A 14,261-nucleotide genomic window follows, 5' to 3' on the forward strand; every position below is an offset into this window, starting at 1 on the left:
AATGACAGGATTAACATAAGCAGTGCATCATAGTTTATATGGAAAAGTATATAATGATAGAACTATGACTCGAGCATCAACTCCCTACATAATGACTCTGTTAACTCAAACATTACCAATCTACGAGTAAGATATCTAGTTCTAAATTTATACGTTAGATTATAATGAGTTTCAATTCTCACATGAGTGAGTTTTCTAAACTGGATAAATTACTAATCTAATTTCTTTATCAAATATACCGGCTTGATCAAATTACATTAATGAAAATTCCCTTGAAAACCCCTAATGATAGTAAAGATATTATCTTCTCTTGAAAGAGATAGGAATTATAAATTTGTGATTCAGGATTAAAAGCACAAACATTGAACCCATTTGTACAGTGGCCGATATGTAATGACCCCTTAATTGCCCATGTCGAGAAATAGGGATAATCATCAGTCTTCTTTCCTTCAAGCCTCTATTTACTATTATGGATTGACTTATGAATGTGAAAATGATATGTATGAGATATCGGTCTGCTAAATGATCCTTTAATTGTGTGCAATGGTGAACTGATGTATCATGTGTATTCTTTCAATACGTGCAATGCTGGATGTATCAATATCGTTTAATAGCAATATAGTCGTTGTCTCAAATAATGAATCCTAATCATGTACGAATGGATGTAATGTCGGGTACACTATTTCCTCTATAATCTGTTATAAACTTATCCGCTTGCAATGAACAAATGTCTGAGCTTGAATCACTTCCTATGAGCAGATACAAAGGGACTATATACATAAAATAGAAAAGTGATTAATGATTCCCGCTGAAATGAAAATCTTATCTCAATCATATAGCTTACAAATTGATTTGTGGAGTCCTTTGATCATAGAGACATCTCACTTCCTATAGTTAATCTCATATTTTGCTAATTAATCATCCTTCATAATCGGATGGGTTTTAAGAATTATACAAACCAATAGAAATTTTGAGGTAATGACTATTATGTAGATTTAAAAAATAATATAAAATATAAAATAGAGTTCATCATTAAAAAAATAATTTTTTATTTAACATTTAACTACATTACAATCTACTTCAATGTAGAGGTCACCTTTTGATCTACATAAACAATTTAAGAAGGAAGCTTCAACCTAATTTAGAAGTTCATAAAAATAGTCTAATTGTATATTTGACATTACTAATTTCATCACACTTGCATTATTATTCAAGATATGCTATGTGGGTTGACAAGTTGAATCCATGCAGCTCGGCTATACAAAATTGTCATAACTATTATTGCAAGTCTTATAAAGCCACAAGGTACACTTCTTATGGGTAAAAGAACATAGTTGTCTCACCTTTTAGGACCTCTAAACCCTTTTGGTCAAATCTCATTTCTCTATCAAAACTTAACTTTTCTCAGAAACTAAAAATATCCTTTTGTAGATCTCACAATCAATATCGTCATGCTATAAATTTCAAAATATTAGAAGTAGGTATTTTAACATCCAAGAAGATGTTTCTTCCAAAAAGGAAAAAATAGTAAAGGGAGACAAGATAATTTTAACAAGAAGCCATGTGACCCCTTAGAGGAAAGATAATTTTAGATGGAGACTATTGAGGAAAGGGCGACCTAGGTTGTCAAGGAATGGGTGCCTCAAAATGATGAGGAAAGGGAGACATAAATTCAACTAGAGGTGTGCGTGGGGATGAGTGATAATTTGGGGAGAAATGGTCAAATTTCTCCTTACTGCATGGCACTCTCAAGGTTAATCTTCCTTGTATATAGCTTCAACTTCCCTTTGAATTGGGCACTCCACCCTCAATTTTGAGTACCCCTTTGGAGATGAATGTGGGGGAATAGGAACCCAAACAAAAGGGGCATGACCAACCTAATGCTGATGTGGGCTTGCAAACAAGAAATGGAAGGCCTCTAACAAGGGTTATAGGAGCTAAGGAGACCTCCTAAGACATCATTAATAGGTCACAAATGACCTTGGAAGATAAATAAAGAGATAAGAAATGAAATTAATTTCATGGAACATTAGTGACTTCAATAGCCTGAAGAAACAATTTTTTTTGAAATATATGATCAAAGATCATAAGGTAGTTATTGTTCTCATTCAAGAAGTTAAAATGAGTGAACATAATTTGAAAAAATGGTCAACTATTGGTTTAAAGGGACAAAATATGTCTATAGTGAAGCCACTTGTGCATATGTGGAATCCTAATAAAATTTATGACACATGGAAATCCATTGACAACCCTACTTTGTTGCAGTTGCTTTTAATGAGGTGAAGAATTGGGTGTCACTAAACTTCTATGCTCCAAACACGAAGGGAGAATGTCTCCACCTCTAGGAAGAAGCCTCTAGATGCATCAATAGCTAGAAGGATGCTCATTTTATATGTGTAGTAGATTTTAATACCCTCTTATACCCCTCAAAAAAGAAGAATGATCCAAATGATGTCTCAGAGAGCATCGAGGATATGGAGGGATTCCTAAGTGGAAATGATCTCATGGATGTTGAGCTATAGGGAGTCCAATTCACCTAGTCTAATAACTAGATGGGAAATGACCTTATCTAGGTAAGACTTGATAGAGTACTCATATCAGAAAGATTTGATATCTTGTCATATACTTCCCTCCATGGATTCCCAAGATCTATCTTAGACCACTCTATGCTTCTTTTTTCTTGGTCTACCAACAATCTCCATAAGAAGAAACCCTTTAGCTATGAAATAATGTTGCATTCACATGCTCATTTTAGAGACTAAGTTAACTTCTAGTGGAAAACCAAAATATAGGGGAAGACTATGTTCCATACAGTGAGGAAGCTAAGAATTATAAGAAGGGAGGTTATCTTTTAGAGTAAAAACTACTTTGGAGATATCTTCAAATAGAAAAAAAGACATTGAAAGTAAGATGGAGATATTAGAAGGGAGGATGGCAGAAGGAAACCTATCAATGGCTACCCATGAAGAGGAATAGGGCTAGAAGAGGAAACAAAAACCAAGTGATTAAAGGAGAATTTTTTTAGATATAAAGATCTAGGGTTTAATGGCTTTTGGAAGGAGATGGGAACACATCCTTTTTTCGTAGGTCAACTTCTAAGCATAAGAAAATAAACACGATTAAGAAGTTGATCAACAATAAAAATGAAGAACTAATTGATGAGAAGGAACTTGAGAGGGGGACCGCCATCTATTTTTAAGATTTAGACAATCCCCCAATAATTTTGATTAGTCCTTAGACTGCTCAAAAAAATTCCTAGAAGTTCTACACTAAGTTGTCATTGATAGGACTAACTAGGACTTGATAAGGAGGGCAATCAAGGATAAGATTAAGAGGATTGTCTTTTCAATGGGAACCTTCAAGACCCCTAGACTATATGGTTTTCTCATGATGTTTTTGTAGGAATTCTTGAAGGTTATCAAGTATGATCCCGTCCATGAGATTTCATTAGGACAGGTAAGATTATTAGAGAGCCAAAGGATAACTTTATAGTATTGATTCCTAAAATTAACGACCCCACCTAGTTGGAAGACTTTAGACCAATAAGCCTTTGTAACCCTATTTACAATATATTTTCCAAGGTGATGGTAGTTATAATGAAACCAATTCTGAATATTACCATTAGCTTGACTATGAATAGATTTTTTTGTGGGAGGAAAACCCTAGATGTTATGATCACCTCCCATGATGTCCTGCACTCCATGGAAAGAAGCACTAATCCTACTTTTGCATTGAACCTTCATGTTTTCTAAGGCCTACGATAAGATGAGAAGATAATTCCTCATTAAAATTCTTAGGAAATTTAGATTTGGGTAGTTTTTTAGCACTCTTATCAGAGAAATGACAAATACCATCCACTTCTCTATTCTTTGAATGGTTCCTCAAGGCCTTTTTTCCTGGGGAAGTGGGGGCTTAAACAAGGAGACTCGTTGTCACCTTAAGTCTTTATAATGGTTACCAAGATTCTTGGTAGGAGTCTATTGGCCCTAATGTCTCAACAATAAATAATGGGGATTAAACTAGCTTCAACTGTCCCTCCCAAGGTTCAATATAAGTTTGATGATGACACCATTCTTTATGGAATTTCTTCCATAAGGGAGGAAAAGACATGGAAAAAGACTCTAAATTGGTATGTGGAAGTATTCGGGCAACATATTAGTTATAATAAAAGCAAGTTATACTTCTGAAATATTGAGATGACTCTTCAACAATGAATTATAAGGGAGTTGCAAAGCTAGGCTACCAACCTCCCTAATACTTATCTAGGTCTTCCCCTCATGGTCAAGAATCTGAACCCCCAATCTTGGAATATGGTGCTGGAGAGGATGTAGAGGAAGATGGCAGGGTGCAAGGAGAAGGTCTTGAGTAATGTTGGTAAACTTCAATTACTTTTGGCCTCCTTATAAGGAATTCCTATCTATTTTTTATTTTTATTTAAGATATCTAGCAAGTTTAGAGATATTATTGAGAAGATACAATAGACTTTCTTATAGAAAGGGTTAGAGGACAAGAAAAGGTTAAGCCTAGTTAGTTGGGACAAGGTGTGTAAGACAAAATCTCAAGGAGATCAAAATATGAGAAGAATTAGAGATTTTAATAAAGTCCTTATGATGAACGTTTTTGTAGGTTGGCCCAAAAATCTGTCCCTTAATATCATATTATGAGTGCTAGGTACTTTAACTCTTGCCCTTTCATCTAGGCTCTCTTTGGAGAAAGTCTACTAGTGGGTTCAAGGATACAGAACAATATCATCAAGATAGAAAACACTTGAGAGAGGGCATAACATGGAGTATTGGAGATGGAAACTAGATTTAATTCAATAAGGATAGATGGATTGGGGAAGTTCCCTTAGTTGAAATGGAGTTCACTAATTTAAAAGGGAGGGGGAGATTGAGATGGGGGAAATGGTGAAACACTACATCCATCACAACAAGTGGAAGATCTTAAGTTCACCATTAACTTCATCATGATGGGTAAAGTCTTATCTAAAGAATTAAATGCTATCTTGAAGGAGATATATATTCCCTCCTTGGTGATAGATAAAAAAATATGGGACAAAAATTCAAGTGGAGAATTTAGTGTGAAATCATCTTATATTTTCCTAGTTGGTGAGGATGGATCTTTGGAATGCAGGAATGTTTGGCATTCAAACTTCCTTTTAAAATTTTATTTCTTTTGGTGATTAGTTATGCATAATTTATGAGTGCAATATGTGTGTATTGTGTTCCCATGAAGAAGAGTTTATCCCTCACATTTTTATTGACTACCATTTCTCTATATAGATTTGACAAACTATTTTTAGCCATCTTCAAATATCATAGGTCTTTCATAATACTATTTACCAATTTATCCTTAGATGATAGAGCCCTTTACACTACCCCCTCATAAAAGTGATATGGAAGGTCATTCCCCTATGTATATTGGAACATATGGAAAGAACATAATAGTTGCATCTTTATAAATACAAGTACCCCCCAAGGGTATTTGTACATAAATGTATGGGAGGAATAAGTGAGGGTGCCTTAAACTAGAAATGGAAACCACCTCCCCACCCGCCATATAAATTGAGCAGGATTGGGTGAATGTTTGGGGCATCAATCAAGTTATTGAAAGAGTTGATAATTCTAAGACCAACAAGAGGTTGCAAACTAAATGTTAGCCCCCTTCCCTGAACTAGTTAAAATTAAATTTTGATAGGTTCAAGCACGGAGACGGTTCTAGAATGGGAGGAATAATCTGGTATGCTCAAGGTGCTAGTATCAGGGGATACTCTGGAAAATATGGCAAACTATTTTTAGCCAACTTCGAATATCATGGGTCTTTCATAATACTATTTCCCAATTTATCCTCAGATGATAGAGCCCTTTACACCACCCCCTCATATAAAAATGTTATGGAGGGAAATTCCCCCCTATGTTTATTATAACATATGGAAAGAACATAATATATCTTTAGAGATACAAGTACCCTTGGGGGTAGTTATACAGAAATGTATGGGAGGAATAAGTGAGGGTGCCTTAAATTGGAAATGGAAACCACCTCCCTAACCCCCCACATAAGTTGAATAGGACTAGGTGAATGTTTGGGGCATCAATTAGGTTATTGAAAGAGTTGATAATTCTAAGACCAACAAGAGGTTGAAAACTAAATGGTAGCCACCTTCCCTGAACTAGTTAAAATTGAATTTTGATGGTTTTAAGAATGGAGGGGATTCTACAGTGAGAGGAATAATTAGGTATGCTCAATATACTTGTATTAGGGGATACTCTAGAAAATGTGGCAGCATTTCAAGTAATGAGGTTGAAGCACTTGGGTGCTTGTGGGAAGTGGAGTTAGCTAACAACATGGAAATTCAAAATTTGATTGCGAAGGGAGATTTTATATTAGTCATTAAAGTTGTCAAGGGATATTAAGATGTGCTGGAATGCCACATCGATCATTAAGGATGCCCACTTAATCCTGAATAGTCTTAATGATGCAAGGATACAACATGTCTATAGGGAAGGGAACCAAGTAGCGGATAGCCTGACGGGATACAGAAAGAAAGTCATCCATGCTCAAGTTTAGTAGAATGAGCATGATATTCAGAGGGTGATCAATTTCTTATTCATAAAGATCCTTTTAAATTATGGAGTACAACTTGGTGTACAACATGAATTTTCTTTTCACAATGGACTTAGTGATGGCTAATTACAAGACCACTAACTACTTTCTTGTTTAGTGGGTCATGTCATGATGAAAAAAATTGAGAGGAGGCCTATATTGTTGACAATTGGCTAAGGGAGATATATAATTGTTGTCATTTATGGTAGTTCACATGATGTACATGCTTATAGGAAACATCAGAAATAAAGATACTTAGCTTTTGGTACTCAAAAAATTATCTAAGTATGGAATTTGGTATACAACAGTGTATTGTTTTGAATATGACTTGTTGTTGTTGTTGTCTTATTATGACTAGCAAGGTTAGATGAAGATAGTGTACGTGTTGATGATGACGTGTATAACCTCAAAAGTCAATATGGACTATACAGAAAATTGATATTCATGTTTTAATGAAACAAGACAATGAAATTGAAGGGAAGGAATTATTTTGTTTACAAAATAATTACTTGTCCAATTAGGGCCAACATCCTAGATGTTTACTCTAAGTTGGAAAAGTGTATTATGGTCTTAGCTGATCTAGTAGCAATTTGTGTAAAGACATGGTATTTATGTAAAGAATATCTTGCAAATTTAAGTGTGATATCTTGGAGAAATTGTGTTGAGTAATTCTATTCGAACTTTTGTGAAAGTGATATATGCAAAGTTTTCTAAAGCTATTTGTGATTTGAAATCAGGCAAGAAAGAAGCTACAATACATATATTCCAAAAGTCTAATTACTTGTTTGGGCAGTGAGCTCTTCTTGTAATTGGAAGTACATTTTTGGGCAGTGGGTGCATCTTGCATCTACTATACTATAACTCTTAATAGGGTTGGAATATCCTAATAGGAATTTAAAGTCTCCTAACGGGGACTGTCTATACTAAATTTTCTCATTAACTCCCAACAAGTTCCATCCTCTAACAAAGAACTTATATATCAATATATTATCTAGTGGTTATCATCCCCACTAGGGATTTCCCTTGGCTAGGGTTTCCATAGTTATTAAAATATGGTGTTATGAGTTATCTTTGTGCATGGTTACTATTACTATTCAACATTACTTTATTACTTTGTTATGTATGGTTTAAAGTCAAAAATAATATCTAGTTGGAAACTAAATTTTGTAGATTACTGATCACCCCCTCTTAGTAATCTTTAGTTCTAACAATTGGTATCAAAGCATAATTACTCAGAAGAGGTTTAACAACTTGAGTAAGATCTCTATGGATATTGTACAGTTAATGAAGAAACTTGAATAGACACTTGAACAAATTGATCTCTTTACTGAAGAAATAGATAAGTTGAAGGACATATATGAAGACTCCAAAGTATACATTGGACAATTGAAGGAAAAGATTGAACATCTCAAATCCAAGCTTGAATCTACTAAATCTGAAACTAGTGATGATAATTATTCAAATCTAAAGACTAAATACAAGATCTTGAAGAATGAATTGAAGATTAAAAATTTAAAGCTGACTTTGAGGAATGATCCTAGCAAAATTGAATCTAATTTGAAGACTGAAAATGTAGATCTAAGAGAAAGTCTAGCAAAGAAGACTTTTGAATTTGAAATATTGAAAGAAGATCATAAATAAATTCATAAATACGATACTATTTTGAAAGGTGAATTAACTCAGTGCAAGAAGCAACTCTAAAATTTTTATTCTAGTAGAGAAAAGCTTGATGATTCAATGTAAATACAGAGACCTACTTATGATAAGACTGATATTGGTTATCTATTTAACATGTCTACAAAGAAACTTAAGATTAGATTAGATCCAAAAAGTAAAGGTAAATATGATGATGAGATTTAATCTAGTCAATCTTCTAATAAACTTAAAGAAGTTGGACAAGACAAGGAAGTTGAGATATTGGATGAACGAAAGCAAGTGAAATCTCCTAAGAAAACTAGGTATGAATTTAGAGGTAAATGTTTTTCATGTAATGAAATAGGTGATATGAAAATATATTGTACAAATAATTCATTTAATCATGTTAAAGATTTTTATTGTCTTAATTGTCATGGTATGGGTCATAAAGAAATTGATTGTAGGAAACCTAAATATGATAATCATAGAAGAAATAGCAGAATGTTTAGAAATACTAACCCTATAGATAGAAAAAGATCTAATGAAAGAAGATCGAGAGAAGGAAGACCTTATAAAGATAGAAGATAGATTGTGTGTTATAAGAGTAACAACTTTGGACACATAGCTCAGAATTTTCATGCACCTAATGATTAGAAGAATCCTAGAAGTAGAACACTAGTATGTCAATTATGCAACAACTTCAAACATACAACAAAGTATTGTAGAATGGATAGAAACTTTAGAGATAGAAGGAACAATGGAAGAAACTTTAGAAATAGATGAAATGATGGAAGAAATGTCGGAAATGACAGAAAGAACCATGAAAGGAACTCCAAAACTAACAAAGACAATGAAGAACAAAGAAATGCAGTCAATTAACTTTGAGAAGAACTCAATGAGGAATTTGTAAAAGGATTAGACATCTCAAAAGATAAGTTAGATGATGAGACAAGAAGATCAAAGCTAGTTATCTATTTTGATTCAGTTAAGCTGAATTAAGCATATTCACAACACCAGAATTTGAAAACTTCATTCAGAGATCGAATTAGAGGTAGAAAAGTTGGGAAAATGTGTATCAAGATATGTTTAGATTGTACCTAAGCTTGCTTGCAATTTGGAGCTTATTTAAACAAGTTACAAAGGAATTAAGAGTTACTAGTATTACACAAAAAGTTAATGCTATTGTAGAAGATGAAAACTAAGTTTTTGAAGAGAATTTCATAGAGTGAAGTTTTGTGGAACATTGTCATGATCAAAGGAGGCTATAGTAAACCTTGGGTGGCATCTGAAGATTAGATAGATGATCTTGAGTAGTTATTTGATTATAGAATGTAATTGACACCTTTTTTGTGTTTGCAAAGTATGCAACTAATGCAAGTTTAAGTTGAAGGAATAAATGGAGTAGAGACTTGATTTTCACTTCATACAATCACATCCAAAGCAAAGAGCACTCAAAAGTGACTTGTCAAGGAAATTTTGAAGAAAATCCTATTTTTGAAGAAACGGGTATTTTATCATTTATCCACAAAATTTATTCAATAAAAGTTCATATTAGTTAGAAGTGTGGATATGTCTATAGTTCACAATGTTGAGAATGAGGAAAAACCTAAGTTGAAATTTGTTTTCGTGAGACCCATAGAAGGAAACCCTAACTCTGCATTATGGATTACTCTGTACAATGTAGTATATTTGGTAGATATAGGAAGTTATCTTAAAAAAAAGTTTGAATCTATTGGAAGTGAATATATGAACAAGGATATGAAATTAGTTTTCAACCACCATATGACTATGAAACCTAAATTTGAACACTTGAAGGAACTAGACCTATTCAAATATCATTTCTACTATGAATTAAATACAAACGAGTGGACACAAATCACATTAAGTAGAATACATGATGGGAAACTATGGATGCAAGATAGTGTAGTTGATATATCTATCAACTTGATGCATGAGATAATTGGTCTTAACAAACAAGATAGTGTACCTATAGGTGAGAAAATGGTTAAGAAGAAAGTTGAATGTTATACCAAAGAAATATATAATGGAAAGTCCATGGTGATCAACACCATTAAGAAAGATGATGTAAGATTCCTGAGTAAAATTATTGCCTACTTTGTATGCACAAGTTTAAAGAATTATGAATTGTCATCCAGATTCATCTATATAGCATATAAAATATGTGTAGAAAAGAAAAAAGTAAATCTTAGTGAAATTCTAAGAATGCAACTACTTGAGAACCTAGGAAAGACCAAGAGAATGAAGAATGACATGTTTAGAGTTTAGTCACTGATTAATCACATATTCTTTCATGAGTTTAAAAGATTTTCATATTTATCAGTCACAAAGCTAATGAATAGTGATAAATGTACAATGGAGAAGATTACAGATGTATGTAGAAGACATCCTATAGATAAGATATTGGATAGTGGAAAGTTGATAATGAAGACATTTTAGAGTGAAATTACATAGAGATTCAGAATTGCACCTGCAATTGTAGATAGATTTAAAGATGAAATTTGTGTTATGGTTGATATAGATTTAACTTATATAAAAGTAGTAGAACCTTGGGAAAATTTTATTTATCCCTTAGGTTATGAATTAAATGATGAAAAAATAGTTGGATACATTGATGTAGTGTTGAGATCAGAGAAGGAAAAAGCTAAATACAGATTTGGAACCTATGATGAGACTACCTAGTCACCTCATTTGGTATCCTTGGAGAAGGCTTCTCACCAGAAAATAGAAACTATAATGAAGAAAGCTTTATTAGAGGTTAGTATGATTGAGAGTGAGTCAAAGGTAGTCAGACAAACCATGAAACAAGGTATATTGAATATATAACCTTTGTTAGTATCTATTGTAGAGACATCTTTGGAACAGAGCATTTCATATGTAAGAGTATCAAATGTCAAACCATGTGAACCAAAGAGAAAATCTAAAAGATTAGTAGAAGTTGTGACCATAAAGTCTGAAAGGGTCAAGCAACAAGCCACTAGACCAGGCAAGCGACAAAATACATTGTTGATAATTGTTGACTCTAGCAATGAAGAAGAAGAAGAAGAAGAAGTTAAGAAAGTAGAGAATGTAACAACTTCAAAGAAAACAATAGGAAAAGCTTGGCAACCCTAGAAGACGAAGATAGAAAAGATAAACTTGGCTATTGCTATTGAAGGAAACTTTGTTTAGATGAACAAATTTTATGATTTGTATAATTTTTTGAGAAAGATTAGATTGATATCTCTACTATGAGATACCTTATAGATAGTAATATGAAGCTCAAGGATATTGAAGGTATGGTGAGCTAGAAATTCTGTGATAGACTTATTGAGAAGAAGGCCCCAGCTAAAGAAAAAAATTTAGAACTTCAAAAGTCTATGCTAAGGACTATTTACAAGACTGACGATGAAGAAGAAATCAAGAGATTATTGAATAATATTGCACCTTACTTGAGAAATAAGGTGAGACCATTTTTGTTTATGGTGGGTGAGAAAGATAAGTTAAGAAGTGAGACTATGATAGAAATAAGTTAGATAAATTTATAGTTAAAGGTAGCATCTTCCCCAGCACCCAAAACCTCAGAAGTGTTAGTAAGTGGTGACACAATGCAGAAGGACCAGGCCAATGTTACCATTAATATTGATGATACAAATCCATTTGAAGGTTTTCAATAGAATGAACCACACACCAAAGATATTGAAGATAAATTGAGACAAATTGAAGAAGAGAAGAGGTTACTAGAAGAAGTGAAAAGTAAAGCAGAAGAGGCCATAGAAATTTCTTGAGGATGAGAAGAAAAGAAAAGAAGAGGAGGAAAAGAAAATAGTATCAAAAGAAGAAGTAAGAAGGAAAACAAAAGAAGAAAGAAGAGTCAAAGAAGTAACTAAAAAGAAGTAAAGGGAGGATGAAACTAAACCTTATAGTTAATCTACTCTACTACCGCTTGCTAGCCTAAAAAATGATGATGATGTTCAAACTAACTTGATGGAGGTTATTGACAAACTACATAGTACTCTAGTAGTGCAACACACAAAGGTAGATAAAAAATAGAGGGCACATGTAGTGCTAAATTCATTTGATGAGGAATGAACACTAATTTGTTAAGTGTTACAAAAGAAAAGGCACAAATTTCACATGATGCTAACTTGTTTAGCACCATTTGTCAAAATAATAAGAATAATTTGATAAGTCTTGATACTTGTATCAAGGAACTTTAGAAGCGTCAAAAGGATGATAAGATAATGTACATTAAGTTTACTCTATCTTATAAATAGACTAAGGACATTGATAGTCAGATTGAAGGAAAGATGAGTGAGCTAGAAGCTCTATCTAGCCAAATACAACATCCAACTAGTAAGATTGATTATTTTGAAGGACAAGTGGCCAATGTTCATAATGATATCAGGAAATTGGAAGAAAGTATCTATTGTTGAGAAATAGTTGGAGGAATGTGTCAAGGCTAAGGACACTTAATCTAACTTTTTGTACTCAGACCTTAATGCAGTTGAGATTGCATCATATGCCTTATGTACAATTCTCACATTTGCTAAAACTACCAAGGAGATATAGACTAAAGGTATGGATAATATTAAGGAAAATTTTGATGATTTCATGAAGATTCTATTAGCTTATGGCAGATGGACAATTTTTGATATTTTGACCCTTGTCATTGATGTCAAAAGGGAAGAGATACAATGGAAATTTGTAAATTAGGTAAAGAGGAGGAAATAATATTGTAAAGTATATTATAAGGGAGAGCTTATGTAAGATGGACAAATTGTAATAGATGTAAAGTGAATGTGTTTTTTATTTTAAGTTTTTGATACCTAGCCGATTTTCAATATCTTTTTGCCATCAATGCCAAAAGGGAGATTATTGATAATTGGCTAATGGAGATATGTAATTGTTAACATTTATGACAAAACATGATGTACATGCTTATAGGAATCCTCAAAAATAATGATACTTAGCTTTTGGTACTCAAAAAATTGTGTAAGTATAGAATTTGGTATGCAACAATGTATTGTTTTGATTATAACTTGTTGTTGATGTCATACTATGACTAGAAAAGTTAGATGGAGATAGAATACATGTTGATGATGATGTGTATAACCTTGGAAGTTAGTATGGACTGTACAGAGAAGTGATATTCATGTTTTAATGAAATAGGACAATAGAATTGAAGGAAAGTAATTATTTTATTTATGTAAAATAATTACTTTTCCAATTAGGGCTGACATCCTAGATGTTTACTCTAAGTTGGAAAAGTGTATTGTGGCCTTAGCCAACCCAACAATAGTTTGTGTAAAGGCATGGTATTTATGCAAAGGACATCTTGTGAATTCAAGTGTGCTATCTTGGAGAAATTGTGTTGAGCAATTTTATGAAAACTTTTGTGAAAGCAATACATGCAAAGTTTTTAAAATCTATTTATGATCTGAGATTGAGTTGAAGATCAGAGATCAGTCAAGAAAGAAGCTATAGTACTTATATTCTATAAGTCTAATTACTTGTTTGGGTAGTGAGCTCTTCTTGTAATTGGAAGTGCATGTTTGGCCAGTGGCTTCATCTTGCATCTACTATACTAAAACTCCTAATAGGGATTCAAAGTTTCCTAATAGGGACTCTCTATATTGAATTTTCTCATTGACTCCTAATAGGGTCCATCCTCTAAAAAGGAACTTATATATCAGTATATTATCTAGTGGGTATCATTTGGGCACTATGGTTTTCCCTTGGCTAGGGTTTCCCTAGTCAATAAAATATGGTGTTATGAGTTATATTTGTGTATGGTTACTATTACTGTTCAACATTACTTTATTACTTTTTTATGTATGGTTTAAAGTAAGAAATAATATCCAGTTGGCAACTAAAGTTTGTAGATTACCGATTCACCCCACCTCACCCCCTGCCTCTTAGTAATCTCTATTTTCAAAAATTATGTTATCAATTCCTTTTAGCACTACCTCTAGTGAAAATGTGACAACCATTACCTATGATGGGAATTAGAAAATTGATATTTA

This window comes from Cupressus sempervirens, chromosome 9 (genome assembly GCF_028749045.1).
Source record: "Cupressus sempervirens isolate cs-2001-9-10 chromosome 9, ASM2874904v1, whole genome shotgun sequence".
Classification (NCBI taxonomy): domain Eukaryota; kingdom Viridiplantae; phylum Streptophyta; class Pinopsida; order Cupressales; family Cupressaceae; genus Cupressus; species Cupressus sempervirens.